General features: G+C 36.5%; 1 long non-coding RNA gene across 1 annotated transcript; it reads right to left on the reverse strand.

The window, feature by feature from the left end:
- Positions 1 to 375: 375 nt before the first annotated feature.
- Positions 376 to 9,758, reverse strand: LOC125274615. Its single transcript, XR_007186294.1, has 3 exons — positions 9,483 to 9,758; positions 5,693 to 5,831; positions 376 to 1,268 (listed from the first exon to the last, which is right to left on the reverse strand). It is a non-coding gene; the product is annotated as an uncharacterized LOC125274615 (long non-coding RNA).
- Between the last annotated feature and the right edge of the window lie 3,009 nt (positions 9,759 to 12,767).

Below are 12,767 nucleotides of genomic sequence, written 5' to 3' on the forward strand. Positions count from 1 at the left end.
ACAGGCCACAGGACACATGCGTCGCCTATCAATGACATCATACCCGCATTACCCTTGATTTCCGGTCTTATTTTGTAGAAACCATGGAAACATCAAAGACGCTTTAATATATTATGTGTTTTATTAGACAGACGAGCAACTGTTTGGATACATTCATCGACAGAAGACAAATCATTGTTATACAGCACAACACAATAAGTCTTAAATCTCGTTTTCTTGATTTACCGTGAGTACCATGTTTTACCATGCCTAATATCAATCTAGTTTACTGCAGTGTGCAACAAGTGTCTCATAGCAGCTGCACAGAGTAGCACTATAACAACTTTCAACACTGAAATGTATCTAATATGATAAACAGCGCTGCATTTCCCCACATACTCATGACCGGAAGAAGCAAAAGTGCTCGTCTGCGGCATAATAAAAGCTCCACTGCTCTTGCTTAATACTACAGTAATGTTAATGAATCTTGTAATACATTAGCTCATCCATGAATATGATTTATGCACGGGTCCACCAGCTGTAGACGTGAACACAACACCTCCCATGATTCCACCAAATCAAGGCGTCATCAAGCTATGCCTTTGTTTTGAGTAAGTGACCTCTAGTGGCGAAAATGACATATTGTGCCTTTAACATCAGCCAAAACAAAGTGATTTCAGAGGTGGAGAAAATGACTAAATATTCTATTCTTATTTTTTTGGAATTAACACTGATGGAACCTTAACAATAAGACCAAGAACATACATTAAAAAAGTAAATAGAATAAATTTTCATTTTCCATGTTTATATGTCCATGTACATAATAAATAAATGATTTTGGTGCCAATTCATTGCCATGGTTGTATAACACTGTTTTTCTGCAGGTGTGTGTTCTGTCAGCTTCCATTTCACTGCCTGTTGTTGTTGTGCGGCGAGTGGAGTTGCATGTTTATCCTCCCCGAGGACCCTCGCTGTTCTCAGTCTGTGGCCTAGATACAGATCGGCTGTGCGGTTTCTTACTCCGCTGCCTCTGTCCTGCAAAACACGTCATTCTCGCCGGGCTCTCCGATCGTCCTCACACTCGCTCTCCGCTGGTTTAAGTCGTTAGCACGTTATTCACCCTCCACCTGACAGCAGCAACAGAGTCTGTCTGCTCGCAGTCACACGCCGCTGTTCACAGCGAGTGGCCTCCACAGGTCGCCTCCATTCGCTCCACATGTGTTAAAAGCAACAGGGCTGCGCGTTAGCACGTTATCCTGCTGACTGACAAACCAGAAGGAGAGAGAAGACTGTGATCGAACAACCGCGTGTGAGGAGGGAAAACAAGGGGATGGAGGGGGAGAAAGAGAGGGACAGAAAAAAACAGGAAGGTGTATTTTAATTAGAAAAATTACATTTGAGAAAAGTAAAATGTTTGATTTAACAAACATGATTTCTGTACAGATCATCTGTGTCACTCATTTACTTTTAAATATAGAAATGAATAAATAATAATTGTCATTTAATTTTACACTAACATTCAAAAATGATTTTTTGAACAAATTTCTGCTCACCAAGGCTGCATTTATTTAATTAAAAATACAATAAAAACAGTAAAATTGTGAAATATTATTTCAGTTTAAAATAACTGTTTTCTATGTGAATATACTGTAAAGTGTAATTTATTCCTGTGATCAAAGCTGAATTTTCAGCATCATTACTCCAGTCTTCAGTGTCACATGATCCTTCAGAAATCATTCTAATATGATGATTTGCTGCTCAAGAAACATTTATGATTATTATCAGTGTTGTCCTGCTTCATGTTTCTATGGAAACTGTGATACATTTTGTTTTTCAGGATTTTTTGATGAAAAGAGCAACATTTTTAATACAGAAATCTTTTGTAACATAAAAACGTCTTTACTGTCACTTTCAATCAATTAAATGTGTATTAATTTCTTTAAAAAATAAAAAACTAACTGACTCCTAACTTGTGAATGGTAGTTTACCTCATAACATTTTTGTTTAAAATTAAAATGGTGGGAAAAAAGGCAGTTTTCAATGTGGTCTCAGACTTTTGGATCACAGCACATGAACAGTAACACAGCAGGCAATCGCCTGTATTCAGCCGGCATTTTCAGTCCCAGTACATCCCTGGAAAGAATAAAGCGAAAGAGAATGAAAAATGAAAACCTGGAGAATAGAGCTCCGCACGCACCCACACACAGCTGGATAAACAGATCAACAAAACGCTGATGCAACTCCTTCTGTCTTCTTCCGCACGGTCCTTCTCATCTGGTTATTAAGGTCACGCTTGTTTTTATAATTCTTTTTTGGTTGGAGGAGGAGTGAAACCTCAAGTTTCAGGCGCAAAACTAATTATCCGTCGCCTCTAACGAGCGGCGTGGTGGTACGAGTGGGAGAGAGACTGGATTGGATGTGGGGCGGCAGCTGATTGGTCCTTCAGGTTTAATATGCTCGATTCGGTTGCTGGCGACGGGGGAGTTTCCAGATGGATCCAGGTGTTGGCAGCTTTTGATGGCGGTCCGTCGGGATTGGAGGATCTGAGGGTCATGTGAACTCCAGCCTGAACAACTTGTGTTTGTGTTAAAAATGTGCTGTAACAGGCATTTGAGGGCTTAGTCATGCTGCGCTGCTTCTGACGCGGCTCTTTATCCCTGACGCGCGGCATGCATACAAACACACCTCACAGCCTGCCAGCCGCTTGATCTTAAACTTTACTTTCTTCTGCAGTAAGAGCAGATCCTCCTTCATATTCTTCAACCTCATTTACACTGTGAGGCATGATGTTCAGATATGTTGACATCTGTTTACATTTACTAAAGACTCTTGTGTTTACTCCACAAGACACACTAAACTACACTGCTGTCAATAGTTAGCTTGTTTTAGCCTTCACAAGGGTTTAAGGGTTTATCAGGTTTTTTTTAGGACAAAATTTAAGTCATAATGAAACTGTGGAAATAGAAATGTCGTTCCACATTTTTCTCCTTTTGTGTTTATAAAGTTAAAAGCAAATTTAATAAAACATATTTAATCCATTTGGAAAAGTTGGCTTTTGGCTGTCTGGGAGAAAATTCTATATATTTATAATTTTTATAATGAAATAAATTAAATTGTATTAAATTAATAAATTAAATACAAATTATATATAATCTTAATATCATAATTTATTATTTTTTTATTTAAATATATATATATATATATATATATATATATATAGCTTAAAGGAATAATAATATTGAGAATAAATAAAAATTAACAATAATTTAAAAACATATTAATAATAATAAGTCTTAATTGGTTGACAGTGATACCAGTTACCAGTTTATTGTTTTTTTTTATTTAATTTAAATTAAATTGAATTAAATTAAATTAAATATATATATATATATATATATATATATATATATATATATGTATATAATTTATGTATATTAAAAAATATATACACACACACACACACACACACACACACACATATATATATATATGTGTGTGTGTGTGTGTGTGTGTGTATATATTTTTTAATTAATTACTTAAACGAATTAAATTTCTTTAAAATACCATTTTTATTACTATTTTTTTATTTAAATTATATATATATTTTATTATTAATTATTAATTAAATAATTATAAATTCATTATATATAATCTTTATATCATTTATTACTTTATTATAATTAAATTTATATATATATATGTATATGTATATATATATATATATATATATATATATATATATATATATATATATATAATTATTATTTATATTATTATTATATTTATATTTATATTTTATTATATATATTATATTATTTAACATATATATGTATTTATATGTATTTATTTGTATATATTTTTTATTTAAATTAATGATTTCATTATTTATTTAAAGGAATTAAAGGTCCCGTTTTTCGTGTTTTTTTGAAGCTTTGATTGTGTTTATAGTGTGCAATATAACATGTGTTCATGTTTCGCGTGTAAAAAAAAACAGTATTTTTCACATAATTTACTTATCTGTATACCGCTGTTTCCACCGTCATAAAACGGGCTGATGACTTCCTTGTTCTATGAAGTCCCTCCTTCAGAAATACGTAACGAGTTCTGATTGTGCCAGCGGTTCCTGTGTTGTGATTCGACAGCAGTTTAGCGCATCTTGCCCGGAAAGGTCGCGCCTCTTACCATAACGTGGAGATGCACGCGCTCAGTGTTATTGTAAACGTCTTTAATTTTACCCTATCAATTTGAGCCGGAATCAGACCCAGTGATTGGACTGCGGGATGAAAATAACAGCGTTTCGACGACATGGCGACAAACACACTCTACAAACGCAACTCTTGTGTATTCCTGTGGGCGGAGGTTAGTCAAAAAACTGTTTTAGTGACGTCATTAAAGAAGGAAGTAGAGGGATGTAGTCCAAACTGGCCGTTCGATGTAGGCGACTTCTGTTAAATAAAATATCTCGCTTGGCATTGAACTTTGAGCTTTAACATTTTACAGATTTTATTTATACTCTAACAACAACATTACACACTAACTAAAGTTTGAAACATGGGATCACGAAGAACGGGACCTTTAAAATACTTGAGAATAAACCATTTTTGTAATCATTTTTTAATAATTCTTAATTGGTTGACAGTGTAAATGAGTACTTATACCAGTTTACAGTGACATTCATCATGCACAGGAATCTTTTTTTTTTTAATGCTCTGCTGTTCAGACCCTATTTATTTCCTTAATACACACTGGCCTTATTGTGAACAATTCATTATTGCATGAAAGTGTTTTGTCTTCATAATCTTTAATGAAAATGTAACAGCTTGCCTCGCCCCTGAAACGCCTTTCTTTTTCAGCAGACATCAGAAATCCCTCAAATTCAGTTTTCACAATCATTCAATTCCTGATGCATGAAGTCCTACTCTACATATTTCACCCTGCAATGCATCACGTTACGCAAGTAAAACGGGTGTCGTGTGTGCTAATTAGCGCAATCTAGAGCGAGCAGGGACTAAATGAGCAGGGAACATTGTTAATAAAGATGACTGACCCTACATAAACACAGCCGTCTAATGCTCCAGGCAGACTGCATCAATATGCAGAATCCATGAGCCAAACGAGTCAAAATATGAAGAGATTAATGCCAAGCCATGCCACAATCCATCACGCGAAAGGCCATATTTGTGTTCGTGTTGGAAAACTCGATCTGGCTGCTTCGTCCTGCCCTTTAAAAGTGATAACTAAATCTGCGTTCTCCACGAGCTGTTTGCACGCGCCCTCGGTTTGATATGCATCAAAGCCAATTACATGCATAGGTGACTCCTATTAGCGAGAGTAGATCAATGTCACTAAGAGGGATCCGATAATTAAATCAATTTAACAATCAACTCGCTAAACGAATTCGGGTGACGTTGAAATTAATCTGGCACGATCAGGCGATTGTTGATGTCCTTTCCGTGCGGAGAGGATATTCCGGAGGAATAATCATGGCTTGGCCGGAGTCCAGCTGTAGAGGCGAACGCGAGGTTAACGGCGTTTGGATGGGTTTGAGGAGTCATGAATCATGCTCTTCCCTCAGCAGCGCTGCAGTTAAGACACTATTTCATCTCTGCTTTCATCTCAGTTGGGTTTTTGGGGAAAGAGATGAGTGTGCTATGGTGGTGAGTAACTATCTGGAGAGGAACAGTTAGAATAGTTTAGTTATAAGGTAACTTACCATTTGCGTTCACACTCATCTCCGGTCTGCACATGAGCTGCTTTAAATTCTGCTGATCTTCAGACACTCATTTCTGCACATACAGGTCTTTTTGAATCATGAGCTGCTGGAAAAAGAGGTCCTGACATCACTGATGGCACTGCAAAAACAAAGAAGGAAAAAATAGAATTAAAGAACTGCCTCTTTTTAGCTCATGGGTTTGAAGTTGAATGGAATTGTTCACACCCTAGAGGCAATGCATTCTGTGAAATGAAGTGTTGTTATTCTCGGGTTCAGTTCTGAATGGCACACAACTCAAAAACTTGAGCAAATCTACTTTAACAGTTGCATTCAAATGACGATCAATGGAGAAATGCAAGAGTGCAACCAAAACTTCCACTGTCATAAACCCAATTGTAAAAGTAATTACAGTTTTTTACAGACGCTAGAACACATTTCTCAATACTTAGGTCACTTTTGCAAAACTCTTCACACAGTTCTCCTAACCAACTTTCATTTTGGCAAAGCAGTTCATTTCACATTCAAAATGCACTACAACTACCAAAACACTGTATTCAGGTCTCAAATCAACTTATTCTTTCAGAACACTATAGCAAAGGTTGACAGCCGACAAACACACTTTGTCACCCCACAAAACAATGACCTGAAAAACACTAACAACATGTAGCATTATACAATGTTTTCTTATGTAAAACAAGGACACATCTCTGTTTATAATTCACTGCAATATATTTTACTGGAATGAATAAAACATGATGCAGAATTTGTCAATATTTTATGTCGTTTATTTATTTTTATAATTTTTTTATAATTCCAAAATACAAGAATTTGTATACACACCATCCACTGATACAGATACAATTCAATTGTTTTTATAGCATTTAATTTTAAGATTTAAAATATATTTTATTAAAATATTACTGTAGGAATGTAGCAAATTGCTGTCTTATTCAGTTTTGTATTATGTTATTGTTTTGAACATAAGTTTAACAGTTTTGAAAACAGTATGTAAGCATGTGCAAATTGGCCTGTACGTACACAGAGTTTAGGCAGTTGTTGTGTCTGAGTGAGAAAAGAATTCATGAAATTTGAGAGATGTAGTCATTGAATGCATTTTGTGCCAAAGCAATGATAATTGATCCTCAGTTTAGCCCACATAGACTTCTGTTGTGCTCACTGTGTGAAGGGTTTTGCAAAAGTGACCTAAGTATTGAGAAATGTGTCCTAGCATCTGTAAAAAACTGTAATAGGCAACTGTGAGCATGTCATACACTGCCAATTTAGTGCTATAATGAAAGAAATCTTCAACAGTTTCTTCTCCAATGGCAAAATCCCACAATGTGCATTCGATATATACAGTATATGCACTATTATAACCAATAAATATGAGTATGTGTGTTTGAGTGTGTGTGTGCATGTGTGTGTGTGTTTGTGTGAATGTTTGTGTGTGCGTGTGTGTGAGTGAGTGAGAGTGTGTGTGTATGAGGGTGAGAGTGTGAGTTAGAGAGAGAGTGTGTGTGAGAGAGTATGTGAGTGTGTGTTTGTGTGTGTGAGAGAGAGTGTGAGTGTGTGTTTGTGTGTGTGAGTGTGAATGAGCGTGTGAGTGTTTTGTGTGTGTGAGTGTGAAAGAGTGTGTGTGAGAGAGAGTATGTGAGTGTGAGTGTGTATGAGAGAGTGTTTGCATGTGTGTCTGTGTGTGTTTTTGTGATTTATGAGGACACAAATGTGTATAATGACATGGGTATTACACTGGTATTATGACGTAAACATGAAATATGAGGACATTTCATGAGTCCTCATATTTAAAGGTGCCCTAGAATTAAAAATTGAATTTATCTTGGCATAGTTAAATATCAAGAGTTCAGTGGAAATGACATACATTGAGTCTCAAACACCATTGTTTCCTCCTCCTTATATAAATCTCATTTGTTTAAAAGACCTCAGAAGAACAGGTGAATCTCAACATAACACCGACTGTTACGTAACAGTCGGGATCATTAATATGCACGCCCCCAATATTTGCATATGCCAGCCCATGATCGAGGCATTAGACAAGGGCAGCCAGTATTAACGTCTGGATCTGTGCACAGCTGAATCATCAGACTAGGTAAGCAAGCAAGAACAACAGCGAAAAATGGCAGATGGAGCAATAATAACTGACATGATCCATGATAACATGATATTTTTAGTGATATTTGTAAATTGTCTTTCTAAATGTTTCATTAGCATGTTGCTAATGTACTGTTAAATGTGGTTAAAGTTACCATCGTTTCTTACTGTATTCACGGAGACAAGAGAGCCGTCGCTATTTTCATTATTAAACACTTGCAGTCTGTATAATTCATAAACACAACTTCATTCTTTATAAATCTCTCCAACAGTGTGTAATGTTAGCTTTAGCCACGGAGCACTATCAAACTCATTCAGAATCAATGTAAACATTCAAATAAACACTGTACTTACGCGATTAGACATGCTGCATGACGAACACTTTGTAAAGATCCATTTTGAGGGTTATATTAGCTGTGTGAACTTTGTTTATGCTGTTAAAGGCAAGCGCGAGCTCCATGGGCGGAGCGTGAGCATTTAAAGGGGCCGCAGCCTAAATCGGCTCATATTTAATGATGACCCAAAATAGGCAGTTAAAAAAGTTAATAAAAAAAAAATCTATGGGGTATTTTGAGCTGAAACTTAACAGACACATTCAGGGGACACCTTAGACTTATATTACATCTTTTAAAAAGACGTTCTACGGCACCTTTAAAAACATACTAAACAATGTTTTATTAAAAATGTAAAAATGCAGACAGTTTTCTGTGATGGCTAGATTTAGGGGTAGTGTAGGGGAGAGAATGTACTATGGAGAGTCCTCACTAAAATAGCAAAACAAACCTGTGTGTGTGTGTGTGTGTGTGTGTGTGTGTGTGTGTGTGTGTAACACAGAGAACAAGTAAACACTCAGAAACACAGAAATGAAGAATCCAAGTACAAGTGAACTCTATGAAAAATCTTTAGCTCTACTTTAGCCTCAGGCAGATCCAGAGCGAGAGGTTATCCGCATGAGTGCGAGAGAGCGAGACATAATGCTGAGTTAGAGTTTACCAGCACAGGTGCTCAAGACTGCAAGCTGTTCCCGCTCGGGTCCGTATCAGGGCCGCGGCCTGCGAGAATAATGACAGAATCTGAAAGATTTAGTGTCATTCTGCACCAAAATGTCCCATCTGACAGCCCTTCTGAAGAGCGTCCATAAATAAAGATTGTTGACTATTGACAAACACGCGCTTCAAAGCCAGGCTTCCTCTGGAGGAATGGAGATGAACTGAGATATTGATGCCGATTCTTTAAACTTTTATCATTTTGTTCACATTGGCTGTCAGTTCAGAGGGAAGCCCTGGTTTTGTGTCAATAACTTCATTTTATGCTCTTTCGCCTGAAATATTCAGCAGCTGCGTCTCCGAGCAGAAACCGGTCACTGTTGACTTACTGCAAATCTTTTGTTTCTCATCAGGGGATGTTTGCAGAAGCATCTGAACGATTTCACTTTCTCAGTGGGGCCGCTATGGCAATTTCAAATTATTAAGGTTCATTTGCGCTGAAAATGTTGAATTATTAAGTGTGAGTAAGCGCGTTCTCCCACGCGTGTTTCGCTCGAGCGCGTCCACATACGCTGAGCTCAAACTGTGCCCGACATAATCTCATCTAAATGTGTTCGCTCTCGCTTTCCACTAGCCTGTTAGAGTAGATAAAAATATTAAAGCTATCTGCCTTCAGATGAGATTAAAATACTCACCCCGGGTTCAATCTCATATGCGGCTCTTGACAGAAAGACATGTTGAGCTGTCTGTGAATATGGGCTTTCATTTAAAGTCGGCGAGAGTTAGTGGAAAGCTGGAACGAGCGGCGTAAACATCAGGCATCAGGCCATCGTTCTTTAGTTAAAATCCACACGCTGATGGATGACGGGAACGGACCGGCCCAGCGAGTAAACGACGCCTCCGACAGTCATTGATCTGCGGCTGATGTTAAAGTACTGGCATGCTCATGTCCGTTAGTACCTCATATTTTGTTCACCACAGTAAACGAATGACATAAATGACATTAATTGCGATTGGGGGGGGGGGGGGGGGGGGGTGTAGTTGTTTACTGCAATACTGTCACATAAATATGATCCCAGCTAACAAAAAATACTAATGTTAACGGCCCCATTAAGTTATGCAAAATTCCAGCATTCAATTTTATCATTTAGCAAACATGGGAACATTGACTTTGGAATGTTCCTGAACGATCTGAAACAAGTAGTAACATAGACGAGCATCCAACTAAAACTTTTCAGAAATAAAACATATGAATCGATGTATAAAATGTTTTTGTGCTAACCTTTTGAGAACATTATTAAAGACCAGATTATGAACGTTCTATTAATGTTGCTGGAAGAACGTTTGTTCATAAGTTATGACATGTAGCAAAAAAACAGTAGGTTAAATCATGCACACAATTTAGCAAATCGGGAACGACATAGTAAATTGTGCACACGATTTAGTAAATCAAAGAAACAAAATAATAAATCTTGCACAATTTACCAAATCGAGGGAACGAAATGGTAAATCGTGCACACAATTTAGCAAATCAATGGAATGAAATAGTAAATCGTGTGCATGATATCCCAAATCGACGGAACAAAATAGCAAATCGAGCACAAGATTTATCAAATCGCTGAACAAAATTGTGTACATGATTTAGCAAATCAAGGTAACCCAATAGTAAATTGTGCACACGATTTACTAAATCGACGAAACTAAATAGTAAATTGTGTACCTGATTTAGCAAACCGATGGAACGAAATAGTAAATCGTGCACACAATTTACCAAATCGATGGAATGAAATAGTAAATCGTGCACACAATTTACTAAATCGATGGAATTAAATAGTAAATCGTGTGCACGATTTAGCAAATCGATGGGACAAAATTGTAAATCGAGCACAAGATTTACCAAATCGACGAACAAAATTGTGCACACGATTTAGCAAATCAAGGTAACCCAATAGTAAATTGTGCGCACGATTTACTAAATCGACGAAACTAAATAGTAAATTGTGCGCACGATTTACTAAATCGACGAAATTAAATAGTAAATTGTGCACACGATTTAGCAAATCGACGGAACAAAATAGCAAATCAAGCACAAGATTTACCAAATCGACAAACAAAATTGTGCACACAATTTAGCAAATCAAGGTAACCCAATAGTAAATCGTGAGCACGATTTACCAAATCGAGGGAACGAAATAGTAAATTGTGTGCATTATTTACCAAATCGAGGGAACAAAATAGTAAATCGTGTGCACAATTTACCAAATCGAGGGAACGAAATAGTAAATTGTGTGCATTATTTACCAAATCGAGGGAACGAAATAGTAAATCATGTGCAATTTACCAAATCTAGGGAATGAAATAGTAAATCGTGTGCGCAATTTACCAAATCGTTGGAACGAAATAGTAAATCGTGTGCATTATTTACCAAATCGAGGGAACGAAATAGTAAATCGTGTGCATGATTTACCAAAGTCGAGGTAACCAAATAGTAAATCGTGCAAAACTAAATATTAAATTCGTGCCGCACGATTTGGTAAATCGACAAAACGAAATAATAAATCATGCACACGATTTAGCAAACCGATGGAACAAAATAGTAAATCGCGTGCGTACGATTTAGTAAAATGAGGGAATTAATTAGTAAAGTAGTCCATAGGACTTACTTTTTTCCCTGCATGTCATGTGCGGGGCTCCGTACACATGAAACTGGAAAGCACTTTCTCGATTTGGCAAACTTTAATCTGATTGTCTTGTTTCTGTTCACCAGCTCGCGTTAAAGCGGAACTCAGTAAGATTTGCGAAGCTCCCCCTACAGGTTCCTTCAGTGAATCACACTGTCGTAAATACTCCAAGCGCAGCTCTGGACTACAACGACTACAACGCTCACCAGCGCAGTAGTTTTGCAAATACAGTACAAGAAATCTCGATGGAGGTGGGTAATTTTCGAAATTGTCATAATATATACATATACCAGCATTCAATTTTATCATTTAGCAAACATGGGAACATTACTTTGGAATGTTCCTGAACGATCTGAAACAAGTAGTAACATAGACGAGCATCCAACTAAAACTTTTCAGAAATAAAACATATGAACGATGTATAAAATGTTTTTGTGCTAACCTTTTGAGAACATTATTAAAGACCAGATTATGAACGTTCTATTAATGTTGCTGGAAGAACGTTTGTTCATAAGTTATGACATGTAGCAAAAAAACATAGTAGGTTAAATCATGCACACAATTTAGCAAATCGGGAACGACATAGTAAATTGTGCACACGATTTAGTAAATCAAAGAAACAAAATAATAAATGTTGCACAATTTACCAAATCGAGGGAACGAAATAGTAAATAAATAGTAAGATTTGCGAAGCTCCCCCTACAGGTTCCTTCAGTGAATCACACTGTCGTAAATACTCCAAGTGCAGCTCTGGACTACAACGACTACAATGCTCACCAGCGTAGTAGTTTTGCAAATACAGTACAAGAAATCTCGATGGAGGTGGGTAATTTTCGAAATTGTCATAATATATACATTGTTTTTGAATTACCGTAAAGCATTTTGTCACTCTCGCGTGAACGTGAACATGAGGCGAGATTGTGTCGGGTCGGCGCAGCTCAACTTGCAAGTGCTGTTTTCTGGCGTAGACGTGCCAGAGGGGGTTAGTGCACGCCTCAAACACACCACTACAAGTCAATTAACCATCGTAAGGACTTTTTTGAAAACTATTTTTGAAAACTATTTATGAAGGTAAAAAAGTTACTTTAGTTACTGCTTTAACAAGATACTGGTTTAAATGCTTTTGATAAAAAACTAATCAGTGAATTTACTGAAATTTGTTTTAGATATTCAAAACTCAACCATTTTTACGTTTATTTAAATTAAATTAATTATTATTAAATGAATCATTGAATGTCGGTGATATAATATCACACTGGCATTAAATATATAATAATAGACTGGCATGAAATAGTACAT

This window comes from Megalobrama amblycephala, linkage group LG9 (assembly GCF_018812025.1).
Source record: "Megalobrama amblycephala isolate DHTTF-2021 linkage group LG9, ASM1881202v1, whole genome shotgun sequence".
Taxonomy (NCBI): domain Eukaryota; kingdom Metazoa; phylum Chordata; class Actinopteri; order Cypriniformes; family Xenocyprididae; genus Megalobrama; species Megalobrama amblycephala.